This window comes from Nicotiana attenuata, chromosome 12, assembly GCF_001879085.1.
Source record: "Nicotiana attenuata strain UT chromosome 12, NIATTr2, whole genome shotgun sequence".
NCBI lineage: Eukaryota > Viridiplantae > Streptophyta > Magnoliopsida > Solanales > Solanaceae > Nicotiana > Nicotiana attenuata.
The window spans coordinates 36,946,119-36,959,123 of record NC_032000.1 but is presented as its reverse complement, the minus strand read 5'-3'; positions in this window follow the sequence as shown (position 1 = coordinate 36,959,123).

The window sequence follows — 13,005 nt, the reverse complement described above, 5'->3', positions numbered from 1 at the left end:
CGCTTAACAAGTTTAACAAGTATCCATATAGGACTTCAAACAATTCATTTCGAGCCTTACTATCTCATCACCCTCTAAAATCAGTAGATATCATGCCTACAAGACCCCGTCTTAGAGTAATAACTTGTATCTGTTTCTATTGATCATTACAACCAGCAGGCAGGCCTGATTCGGGCTTCTATCTGAGTTATGTAATAAACCAATCTGCCTCAATATTTAAGCTCCCTCGTCTTTGGTATTTTTAATCAGACCTAAAAAAGTATGTGCAAGTCATGCTAATTATATGCTTTTTTTGTTTAAGGAGGTATATATGAACCTTTGCCTAATATCCCTCCCTTTTTAGGATTAGTAGTCCTAAGTGCCTCCGGGACTGATAGGAGTGGGACGGGTAATAGCATGCAATAAGTAATCGAGACCAACCCGCACTTTAAATACATTAACGGGGTAGGAAGGGTAGATATGGATATGATGACCACGAGATAATGTCACGTGTAGCCCCTCATTGAGCAGTGATTATCGAACATTGTGTGGGGTGATCCATATTTTTAACAAACCTAGGACCCCCTTTCTTTATTCTTCATTTCTTTTCTTTTAGCATTGTATTTCCTTATTCAAAATCAGCTCTTTTAATTATTCTTCTAAACTTTGTCTACTTTCAAATCATTATGTGTTGAAATCCCCTCTTATTTGAGCCTTATCTGCCTATATGTTAATTGCACCTCAATTCACAATAATTGTCTGGCCGGGAACCGCACTAGTGGATTCTGAGGGGTGCGTAACACCTTCTCCTTAGAATAATTTCAAGCCCTTACCCTATCTCTGGTTATTCAAATCAAACTCTTTTGGTGTCCTAATGCACCCTAATCATTAGGTGGCGACTCTTCAAATGCAAACCCAGTTCCCGAAAGGAATGTGTCACGACCAAAATCCACTAAGGGTCATGATGGCGCCGGACTCCACTGTCAGGCAAGCCAACAACAAATAACTAGTAACTTCTCGTTTTAAATATTTCTGAAATCACTTCTTTTATGCGTTTAAACAATACGTGATAAATTCCACTGAATAAATGATGAAACATTTAACATTTTAAATTTCTGAATAAATCCATAGGCATCCCCAGAACCCGGTGTCACAAGTGCATGAGCTATTTCTATGAAACAATACAATACAACATCCGTCCGGAATACAAATGGACAGAAAGTAAATACAATATACTGGAAGGGACTATACTAGCTGTGGGCTGCCTCGAGTAATAAACCTCACCTAGTCCCAGTATCATCCATGCTGCTACACCGAGTAGGCCACCAGTAGTACATGTGCCTGTGCAACAAAAATGCACAGAAGTGTAGTATGAGTACAAAAACAACGTGTACTCAGTAAGTATCCTGCCTAATCTCGAAGAAGTAGAGACGAGATGGCAACTTCGACACTTACTAAAGGTCCAATGATAATTTTATTAATGTGATGATTCACAGATTTATTAACAACAGTAATTTCAGATAAGTCACGAAACAGGTAAAAGTTCATTTCTACTAAAAGTCTCCGGATTCGTAATCCATTAATTAACAATTATCTTAAGTCGGGGAGAGCAGATATCAATATCAATAAATCTCAAGGCATGCAATACAAGCATGCGCAACTTATGCCGAGGTCGTACGGCCCGATCCAACATAAATGTAAAATGTGCACTACCGAGGGTCGAACGGCATGAACCATAGATGCATCTATTACCCCGCTCGCGAACCATACATGCGACGCGGTCAAATTTAAGTAAGCAATCATCCTGCTCGCGAACCTTACATGCGACGCAGGTACACATAGAAACACATGCTCAAAGAGCAGATTAAGAATTTATCGAGGAAAATTTATCCAAATAAAAGCCAATTCTCTTTTACCGATTTAAGAAAATTGAAGTTTAATCCTTTTATAAATTCACTTACCAATTCGACAGGATTTAAGCAATTCAATTGTAACCAACATTATAATTATTCCAAGTACAGCATGCTTTTGGGTCCTAGACTACTCGAACAATAACATAATAGTAGCTACGCATAGACTCTCGTCACCTCGTGTGTACGTAGCCCCTACAAATAGGAGCACATAACTAATTAACTCACCTATGGGGACAATTCCCTCTTACAAGGTTAGAAAGGAGACTCACCTCGCTCCGAAGATCCATGACCGGCCTTCCACGCCCTTCCGAAAACTCAAATTGATGCACAACGCTCCAAAACTAGCCAATAGTTATGCAAATCCATTAATATACTATAAACTACTCATATTAATCCAATTAATAACAATTCCTCACCCCGATCGGAAAGGTTGACAAAACGTCCTCGGGCCCACGTGCCCGAATTCCGAAAATATTTGAATATTAAGTTTACCCATGACTCCATGAACTCAAATATATGATTTTCTCTTAATTCCATACCCAAAATTGTGGTCAAATTCCAAGAATATCAATTTTTCTAGGTTTTCCCTCAAACCCCAAGTTTTCTACAAATTTCCATGTCCAAATCCGTATATAATCATGTATTTAACTCAAAACTAACATAAATTACTTACCTCATGCTTGGTGGTGAAAATGGCACCCCAAAGTTGCTCCAAATCAGCTCCAACGGAAGAAAATGGGGTTGAAATGAACCCAACCCCCGATTTAAAAGAACCTCACTGCCTCCAGCATTTCCGCATCTGCGGTCCCGCATCTGCGAGAAATGGACCGCATCTGCGAAAATGGGCCAAAGAGCTGGGCCCGCATCTGCGGTCTCAGGCCGCATCTGCGGAGCCGCTTCTGCGGCTTGGGAGCCACATCTGCGCTTCCTGGCTTGGCCTGGCGTGGGCCGCTTCTGCGATACAAGGACCGCATCTGCAGTCTCGCACCTGCGGTCCACCAACCGCAGGTGCGGTTATGACAGAAGCAGCAGCTTTAACACTTCTCAAAAATTCATTTTTGATCCGTTAACAATCCGGAATCCACTCGAGGCCCCCGAAACCCCATCCAATCATACCAACCAGTCCCAAAACACATTACGGACTTGCTCGAGGCCTCAAATCATATCAAACAACGCTAAAACCATGAATCGACCTCCAATCCAAGCTTTATGAACTTTAGAATTTCAAACTTCTACTTCCGATGGTTAAACCTATCAAATCACGTCCGATTGACTTCAAATTTCGCAAACAAATTATATTCGACATTACAGACCTACTCTAACTTCTGGAATCGGATTCCGACCCTGATATCAAAAAGTCCACTTCCGGTCAAACTTCTCAAAAACCTTCAAATTTCTATCTTTAGCCAAATGACCCACGGACCTCCGAATTCACTTCCGATCGCGCTCCCAACTCCAGAATCACCATACGGAGCTACTCCCTGACTCTGAATCCCAAACAAACATCGATAACCTTGAAATGCACTTCAACCCAAACTTATAAAATTTCTTCCAAAATGCTAACTTCCACAATAGGCGCTAAAACGCTTCCGGGTCATCCAAAACCCGACCCGGACATATGCCCAAGTCCTAAATCATCATACAAACCTGCTGGACCTTCGAACCCTGATTCCGAGGTCGTTTACTCAAAGTTCCAATCTTAGCTAATTCTTTCAACTTAAGGCTTCTAAAATGAGAATTTTCTTTCCAAATCAACTCCGAACTTCCCGAAATTCAATTCCGCCCACGCGTACAAGTCATAATACCTGAAACGAAGTTGCTCATGGCCTTAAACTGCTGAACGGTGCGCTAGAGCTCAAAACGACCGGTCGGGTCGTTACATTCTCTCCCACTTAAACATACGTTCGTCCTCGAACGTGCTAAGAACTGTGTCGGGGTTGTCCGAAATCACTGTTTAACACCTCGAGCACCTACCCGTGCTACTACGACTCAGCTGGGCACCCTGGCCCGATCGATTTGAAGATATCCTTGTTCATTTAAGCAAATAAGCCTTAGAGCCCAATTCCAACATCTGGAATTCTCTGCCAGGCCTGTTCCAACATATGCTCACCGTATCAATAACTACACGCAGTACCAAAACATGACTGCATACCTTAGCTGAATTCACAACTTGCACCACTTTACTCACAGGGCCACAATAACATTCTCTGATCAAATTAATCAAAATTCCACGAATCTGATGCTCTCATCGCACCTCATGACCTACATAGGTCTTGCTCTAATTCTTACAATACCGCCATGACGGAAGAGATGTGTAGAAATTCATAACCGACTGCCGAATCAACAAATCATTGGGTCTATACTCCTGACAAGAACCATCACCTCATTCTAAACCAAATAATGGTCTTAGCTCCTTAATATACTTCATATAGTCAGATTGCACTGATCCTAAATCCAATGACCTCGTCTCACCCAGTACGAACTGCTCAGGCAATAAGCCACCCCGGACATAATCAAAAGTCTCATATGATGCAACAATGTGCCAATAGGCTACCAATTCGAACGTGATACAATGGGAATGAACTCTGAAAAGGAAATCCAATTACCCCGCTCGCGAATCATACATGCGACACGGTCAACATAATTGAACTGACACCCCGCTCGCGAATCGTACATGCGACGCGGGCACACAGCTAATATGAGTCTTCCTCAGAAAAATAGGAGACAAAACACATAAAAATAGATATAGGGAACTGTACTCAACATCATACTGTTGCGGCACGCAACCTGCTCCAAACAACATGCCCATGGCGGCGTGCCACTGGATCCACAAATAAAATTCGCATAATGAGGTACACACCGAGCTAGATTGCTCATTATAACAAGATACCGAATATCGGTCACGAGCACGCTAAGTGCATAATACCATCCTTGGGGAGACATATAGCGCCATAAGCTACAAACCCAAGCACAACTGAGGTACGATATACGATCTGAATCTCAAGAGCCATTTTGCTCATATAACATCATCACTACGCGGAACCTCAACACATAAGCAATTCACCAAGCCGTCTCACAACTCGCATGGCGCAATACATCATTAGATGAAATAACCGGCGATGAAATACGCCCTGACTACTCTTCCATAATAAGCGCATTACTGAAATGAACACATCTGGCCTGATATAGAGCCCATATTCACATTTAAATCCATCCACACACCTCAAGCTGATTCTGATCATACTAAATCAGGCCAATAACCTTTCGAAGGTTTATAACAACTCCCCTTTCTCTCATAACACATAAGAACAACCATCATAACCGGAGTCATCCACAGTCCACAACTCAATAAATCAAGTGCCCTCCAGGCATCCATTCCCAAATCAACGATATCACCACAATCTTCATACTTGGTTTAACTCTTCAACCAATCAAGTGACCACATGCCACACTTATACAACCTTCCTGTGGGGCACGCTCCCACAACCTTCCGTAACAGATAACAGGTCTGTACACCCAAACCACCGGCCGCACTAACACTAAAAAGCGATCAAGAATCCCTAACCAGGATGCAAAGCCTTTTTCATAAAGCACCGACCTCAAGTGACGCTGAAGGCAATACCAACTTACTTTAAACATCGAAACTACTTTCTTGCTCATCCGAGCTCGCGACATCTTTGTTAACACTGAACTACAACCTTGATCCTTACTTCAAATCCCATACCGCTCACTGCACCCAACATGCCAATATTCAATAGGACACGATTTCCATCATAAATCTGGAACCACTAATAGTTTAACACTTCATCATATAAAAACTTTTCACTTAACTCACTTTAGGAGAACCATAGCAACACACAGGTAAATTCACATAACCCTAGAATATGCAAATCTCTAAGTAGTGGTCTGAGCCACCATAGCCCTTCCGGGATCCGCCTACACCTGGCAGGCCACAACAGTGGAATACTTCTGAATAACATCTATTACGACGGCCGACAGGCCTCGCACATATCGCCACAAATCACTTGCATAATTTGTTGAAGGAACTGATTACTACCACCAATATGCCAATTCAACTATGGCTAACCAGTCTATCTCCTTCCAATTTATCCTTGATTGCCTTAGAAATAATAATAACTCCATTCAACACATGACACACTCCATCCGCACTCATCCCGAGTGACCTTGAATCACGAGACCATGCTGTCTCAAATCCCCCGGACCATTTCATACCTCCCAATTGCTACGCTGCAAGTCAAAACATCATAGAACATCCTGTACCCCTTCTCATAAGCTGCTACCAAGCTTGATTCCTAACCGTACCTATAGGCTCGCAATCATTAATCACCATGCTTTGCCCCTTTGAACCCACTAGGACCGTTGTTAAGAGCCACCCGCTCTGACTTGGCCCCGAATATAATCAATTCTATAAATCTTCTAGCACATGAATACCCCCTCGGCGAAGCACCCGGCAGAATTACTTCCCTTGAAACCCACATCTATACAAGGCATAAATCATGAATCCTTCCTCAAGTCTGAACATAGCCAATAAGGCCAACCTTAGCACGCCTCTAACAATTCCTTTGCTCGAATTACCACTTATGTTCTTTTTCCTGTAGCTGAAATAACCCATCAATATGCTATTAATCAGAAACCTCGCAAGTAATTAACCGGCAATCCTTAACCATAGGCAGTGGGACTCTCCCACTTAGCCTAAAGCCATTATTACACAAATCCTGGAATTCACCAGGATCCTTTATCTCTTATTGACATAACCTTGCGCAATCAACCACCAAAATTCTTGGAATCTGTCTGTAAAACCCTCTTGTTATATTCTGATTCATCAACCATATTCACACGATCGATCGCTTTGTTGTATAGCCAATAGAACCATTTTTTAGAAGCTTTGCCAACCATGCGACCGCAGTCCTGCTCCCTGGAGATACTCCGCCTACGGAATCTACGTGCCGACGTCTTCCGACGCTGCTACACGGGGTGCAATCACCATGACATTAATGACCCATCCTGAGTCCAAGCTCACTCCCTAGCTGCACGAGCCCATTCACCCCTCGTGGACATCAGTTAAATGCGGGGCAACATCCTTCCTATTCAAAGTTAGGTTGTATCCTTCTCCATTTCTAGGAGCCCCTTTTCCGTTATATCAAAATCTTCTGCCGCCTAATAGCCTATACTCGAAATTAAATCTGCAGGCCCAAATCACCAATCACTAAAATTCCCAAATCACTCCAAACTCTCCCACTTTGGCGAAACTCACCCCTTTAGTCGACTACTCGACCTTTGCTTCTTATACCTGGCCTTCTAAAAATTTTAACTACCGCCTGACACTCCCCACATGCCCCTTCTCGTCCGTTACCGCTCAGTTGTGGCCTTAAATAAAATATAACTTCGTGGCACTTGAACCCTCAATTGCTGCTAACTTTACACCTTTCGGAAGATTATCTTCCTCATACCGTCGACATTAGAAACACTGATTCAACCCTGAACTACCGCACCCTGCAATATCTGACAGCCGCATTTTCAATATCATTTCACAATAGCTTGCCCCAAAGGCGAATTGTAGAAGATCATAACACCGGCGAACTTAGTACGTTCAATTAAGACAACGACACCCCATCATAGAAGAAAGCTCCACCATGCTCGCAAATACCAAGTCTCATTACTCCATCAGCCCACATCTGACCGTTCTTAGTCCAATTGCCATTCCCCTACCAGGAATAAAATACTGAATCTCTAGATTTTGCACTGAGTAAACCTCCCTTCAAGTCATTCTCTGCCCCGACGCGTAGGCAAATGTCCTACCATCATAACAATACTGCGGAACAATAGTTTATAGCATCATGGCAACTTGTGCCTAGCCTCAGAGCTCTCAGAAGTACCGCTACTGAGCTGAAATGACAGAATATCCTTCCACAAGGCGATGATAATAGCTCGGAAAACTATACAGGGAAAAACACCCCACACTGCATCGGTAGTACCATAACAATTCTTCAATCCTCGATTTATAAGAAGCGGTTCGCATCGTACAAGATTGAATAAGAAGGAATTAAAGGCATAAGCCTCCATGGATCAAATCGCACGATGAGGAATCAAGAAGGGAAGTACTCCTAACAGTCCTGCAGCCTCCCGAGGATAAGTACAGACGTCTCCGTACTGATCCGCGAGACTCTACTAGACTTGCTCATGACTCGTGAGACCCTAGGAACCTAGTGCTCTGATACCATGTTGTCACGACCCAAAATCCACTAAGGGTCATGATGGCGCCGGACTCCACTGTCAGGCAAGCCAAGAACAAATAACTAGTAACTTCTCCTTTTAAATATTTATTGAAATCACTTCTTTTATGTGTTTAAACAATATGTGATAAATTCCACTGAATAAATGATGAAACATTTAACATTTTAAATTTCTAAATAAACCCATAGGCATCCCCAGAACCCGGTGTCACAAGTGCATGAGCTATTTCTAAGAAACAATACAATACAACATCCGTCTGGAATACAAATGGACAGAAAGTAAATACAATATACTGGAAGGGACTATACTAGTTGTGGGCCGCCTCGAGTAATACAACTCACCTAGTCTCAGTATCATCCATGCTGCTACGCCCAGTAGGCCACTAGTAGTACATGTGCCTGTGCAACAAAAATGCACAGAAGTGTAGTATGAGTACAAAAATAATGTGTACTCAGTAAGTATCCCGCCTAATCTCGAAGAAGTAGAGACGAGACGGCAACTTCGACACTTACTAAAGGTCCAATGATAGTTTTATTAACATGATGATTCACACATTTATTAACAACAGTAATTTCAGATAAGTCATGAAACAGGTAAAAGTTCCTTTCTACTAAAAGTCTCTGGATTCGTAATCCATTAATTAACAATTATTTTAAGTCGGGGAGAGAAGATATCAATATCAATAAATCTCAAGGCATGCAATACAAGCATGCGCAACTTATGCCGAGGTCGTCCGGCCCGATCCAACATAAATGTAAAATGTCCACTGCCGAGGGTCGAACGGCACAAACCATAGATGCATCTATTACCCCGCTCGCGAACATAGAAACAAAAAAAACAACATTCGTGTATTGTTTGGTATGGCGGAACTTTGTCCCGACCTTTATGACATTTATGTACTCTTTTAGAGGCTTGTAGACATATGTCATGTATATAAAAGATTGTACGGCCTTGTCGGCCTACGTTTTGAGTTTATAACGTATCATGTTGGTCTATTGGGCCCGTATGTCACGTGTATATGATGATGTAATAAGAAAGATAGGTTACGTTGGTACTCGGTCAAGTAAGGTACCGGGTGCTCGTTGCAGCCCATCGGTTTGGGTCGTGACAAAAGTGGTGTCAGAGACAGAAAAATGAGAGGAGAGTCGCATAAGCACACTTACAAGGTCAGTATCATAGAAGCTGCATGATGGGAGGTAGCAACAGTTATGAGATTGGACGGAATTTGATCACAAGTCATGGCGTGGAAAGAGGCCTAAAGGGAAGGAATACCCTGTCCTTTGGACTTATTCATAGAACAGTTTCCTAGATGGCAAGAGGACTACTAAAGTATTCGCAAGAGTTATGGGATATGAGAACGATAAGCGCATCAGTCAACATTCGAGGACGAATGTTCCAAAGTCGGGAATGATGTTACACCCCATATTTTCGTACATGAAAATACGCCATAAATAAATTAATGAGAACCCGGAAGTGAGTATTACATTACGGTGATGTCACGTTTCGCAGTATTAAGTTACAACGATATTGCACCCTGAAGTATTGTACGTTAAAATTTTCATTTTTAGTTAACGTAGAATCGGGAATGAGATCATCTTGACGTTAACCTACTTACGCTATTTGTAACAAGCGATAAATAAGTATTATGAAGGATAAAGGGGTACACGGATTAACAAAAACAAGTTTCGTTAAAAGTGGCCAATTTTGAATAAAATACGGGTCGAGCGATAATACCCGATAATTATGAACTAGTACCACGCAAGGTACCATATGACCACGGTAGTATAATATATAAAGTATATATGATGTATTCTAAAAATAAATAAAATTTTAAGTAATTTGTGATAATTTTTAAATTATGCGGGTAATTGGTTAATTACCAGGTAAGGGGACATTACCCGATTAACTAATAAGTGCATAAAAATTATTAAAATTCCACCCCCACCCCACGTGGCAAAAAGCCACTAACATTGGGAGATGACTAAGTAAGTCATTATTGCCAAATGGATAAATTTGGACGATGACTAAGATATAGCTTACATAATATGTCTTAGCAAATAAGACTTTGGAATCACTTTTTGAAACTTAGAAGCAATTCAATAAGAAAGATGCAATCTGCAATTGGACTTCATTTTCAAAGACGTTGAAACAGAAGCATATTAAATGCTTCACCAAAACAATATCATCCAAGTTCCACACAAATCCAACAAAAACGTTGGCACAGAGTCAAGAATTGCTTCCGATTACATCTTATTCTGTCAAGAATTTCGTTCCAATTTCAAATCTGAATATAAATTCCGTTCAAGAATTTCGCAGAAACAGGTATGTTAAGGCCCTCCCTTCTTTCTTTTGGCATGATCCAAATTATATTAAAGAAACGAGCAAATACACAGTTTCTATAAATTACTCTACTCATAGAAATAGTAGGGGTGTCTATATTCTTGATTCCCCATGAAAAGTATTATTATTTTCTGTTCATGGGTCTCAGAATAATACGCAGTTGGAAAAGTTTATCCGGAACGAATATCGAGATTATTATGTATTTTTCATGCATTTCACTCATTTATACATGTGCATTGACCCATGACCAGATGGCGTTATATACGCGTATATATGTAAATATATGTATATGGGATATGGGAAAAGGTTACGGCATTATATACGCACCACCACCTGATCAGTTGGTATATGATGATGATGTTGCCCACAGTGGTTGAAATATGATCCAAACGGCATTATATACGCATATATATGTATGTATTCAAACGGCGTATATACGCATATATATGTATTTATTCAAACGGCGTCATAAACGTGTATATATGTATGTATATATATTTATATGGGATATGGGAAAGGTTATGGCGTTACATACGCACCACCACCTGATCAGCTGGTATATGATGATGATTTTGCCCACAATGGCCGGTACGATATAATGGGATGCCCTCAGAGGCTGATGATGTTATGAAACATGTACTTATGCACGACATGACATTCATACGCATATGCATGACGCTAAAAGTAATTTATGATTTACAAAGTTATTCAGACTTGCAGGTTGAGTCATGTACTCTATATTTCTTCCATGTCTCTCATATACATACTTATGTGCCTTACATACTCGGTACATTATTTGTACTGACGTCCCTTTTTCCTGGGGATGCTGCTTTTCATGCCTGCAGGTCCCGATAGACAGGTCGAGAGCCCTCCAAGTAGGCTATCTGCTCAGCGGAAGATGTTGGTGCGCTCCATTTGCTTCGGAGTTGCTTGGTTGGTTAGAATGATTTAGACGTGTATTGTTTGGTATGGCGGGACTCTATCCCGACCTTTATGACATTTATGTATTCTTAGAGGCTTGTAGACATATGTCGTATACGTGAAAGATTGTATGGCCTTGCCGGCCAATGTTTGAGTTTATAAATGATTATGTTGGCCTACTAGGCCCGTATGTCACGTGTATATAATGATGTAATAAGAAAGATACGTTACGTTGGTACTCGGTTGAGTAAGGTACCGGGTGCCGTTCGCGGCCCATCGGTTCGGATCGTGACAATACATGCGACGCGGTCAAATTTAAGTAAGCAATCATCCTGCTCGCGAACCTTACATGCGACGCAGGTACACATAGAAATACATGCTCAAACAGGAGATTAAGAATTTATCGAGGAACATTTATCCAAATGAAAGCCAATTCTCTTTTAACGATTTAAGAAAAATGAAGTTTAATCCTTTTATAAATTCACTTACCAATTCGACAGGATTTAAGCAATTCAATTGTAACCAACATTATAATTATTCCAAGTACAGCATGCTTTTGGGTCCTAGACTACTCGAACAATAACATAATAGTAGCTACGCATAGACTCTCGTCACCTCGTGTGTACGTAGCCCCCACAAATAGGAGCACATAACTAATTAACTCACCTATGGGGACAATTCCCTCTTACAAGGTTAGAAAGGAGACTCACCTCGCTCCGAAGATCCATGACCGGCCTTCCACGCCCTTCCGAAAACTCAAATTGATGCACAACGCTCCAAAACTAGCCAATAGTTATGCAAATCCATTAATATACTATAAACTACTCATATTAATCCAATTAATAACAATTCCTCACCCCGATCGGAAAGGTTGGCAAAACGCACTCGGGCCCACTTGCCCGAATTCCGAAATTTTTTGAAGATTAAGTTTACCCATGACTCCATGAACTCAAATATATGATTTTCTCTTAATTCCATACCCAAAATCGTGGTCAAATTCCAAGAATATCAATTTTTCTTGGTTTTCTCTCAAATCCCAAGTTTTCTACAAACTTCCATGTCCAAATCCGTATATAATCATGTATTTAACTCAAAACTAACATAAATTACTTACCTCATGCTTGGTGGTGAAAATGGCACCCCAAACTTGCTCCAAATCGGCTCCAATGGAAGAAAATGGGGTTGAAATGAACCCAACCCCCGATTTAAAAGAACCACACTGCCTCCAGCATTTCCGCATCCGCGGTCAGGGGACCGCATCTGCGGTCCCGCATCTGCGAGAAATGGACCGCATCTGCGAAAATGTGCCAAAGAGCTGGGACCACATCTGCGGTCTCCAGGCCGCATCTGCGGAGCCGCTTCTGCGGCTTGGGAGCCGCATCTGCGGTTCCTGGCATGGCCTGCCCTGGGCCGTTTCTGCGATACAAGGACCGCATCTGTGGTATCGCACCTGCGGTCCACCAACCGCAGGCGCGGTTATGACAGAAGCAGCAGCTTCAACACTTCTCAAAATTTCATTTTCGATCCGTTAACCATCCGAAATCCACTCGAGGCCCCCGGGACCCCATCCAATCATACCAACCAGTCCCAAAACACA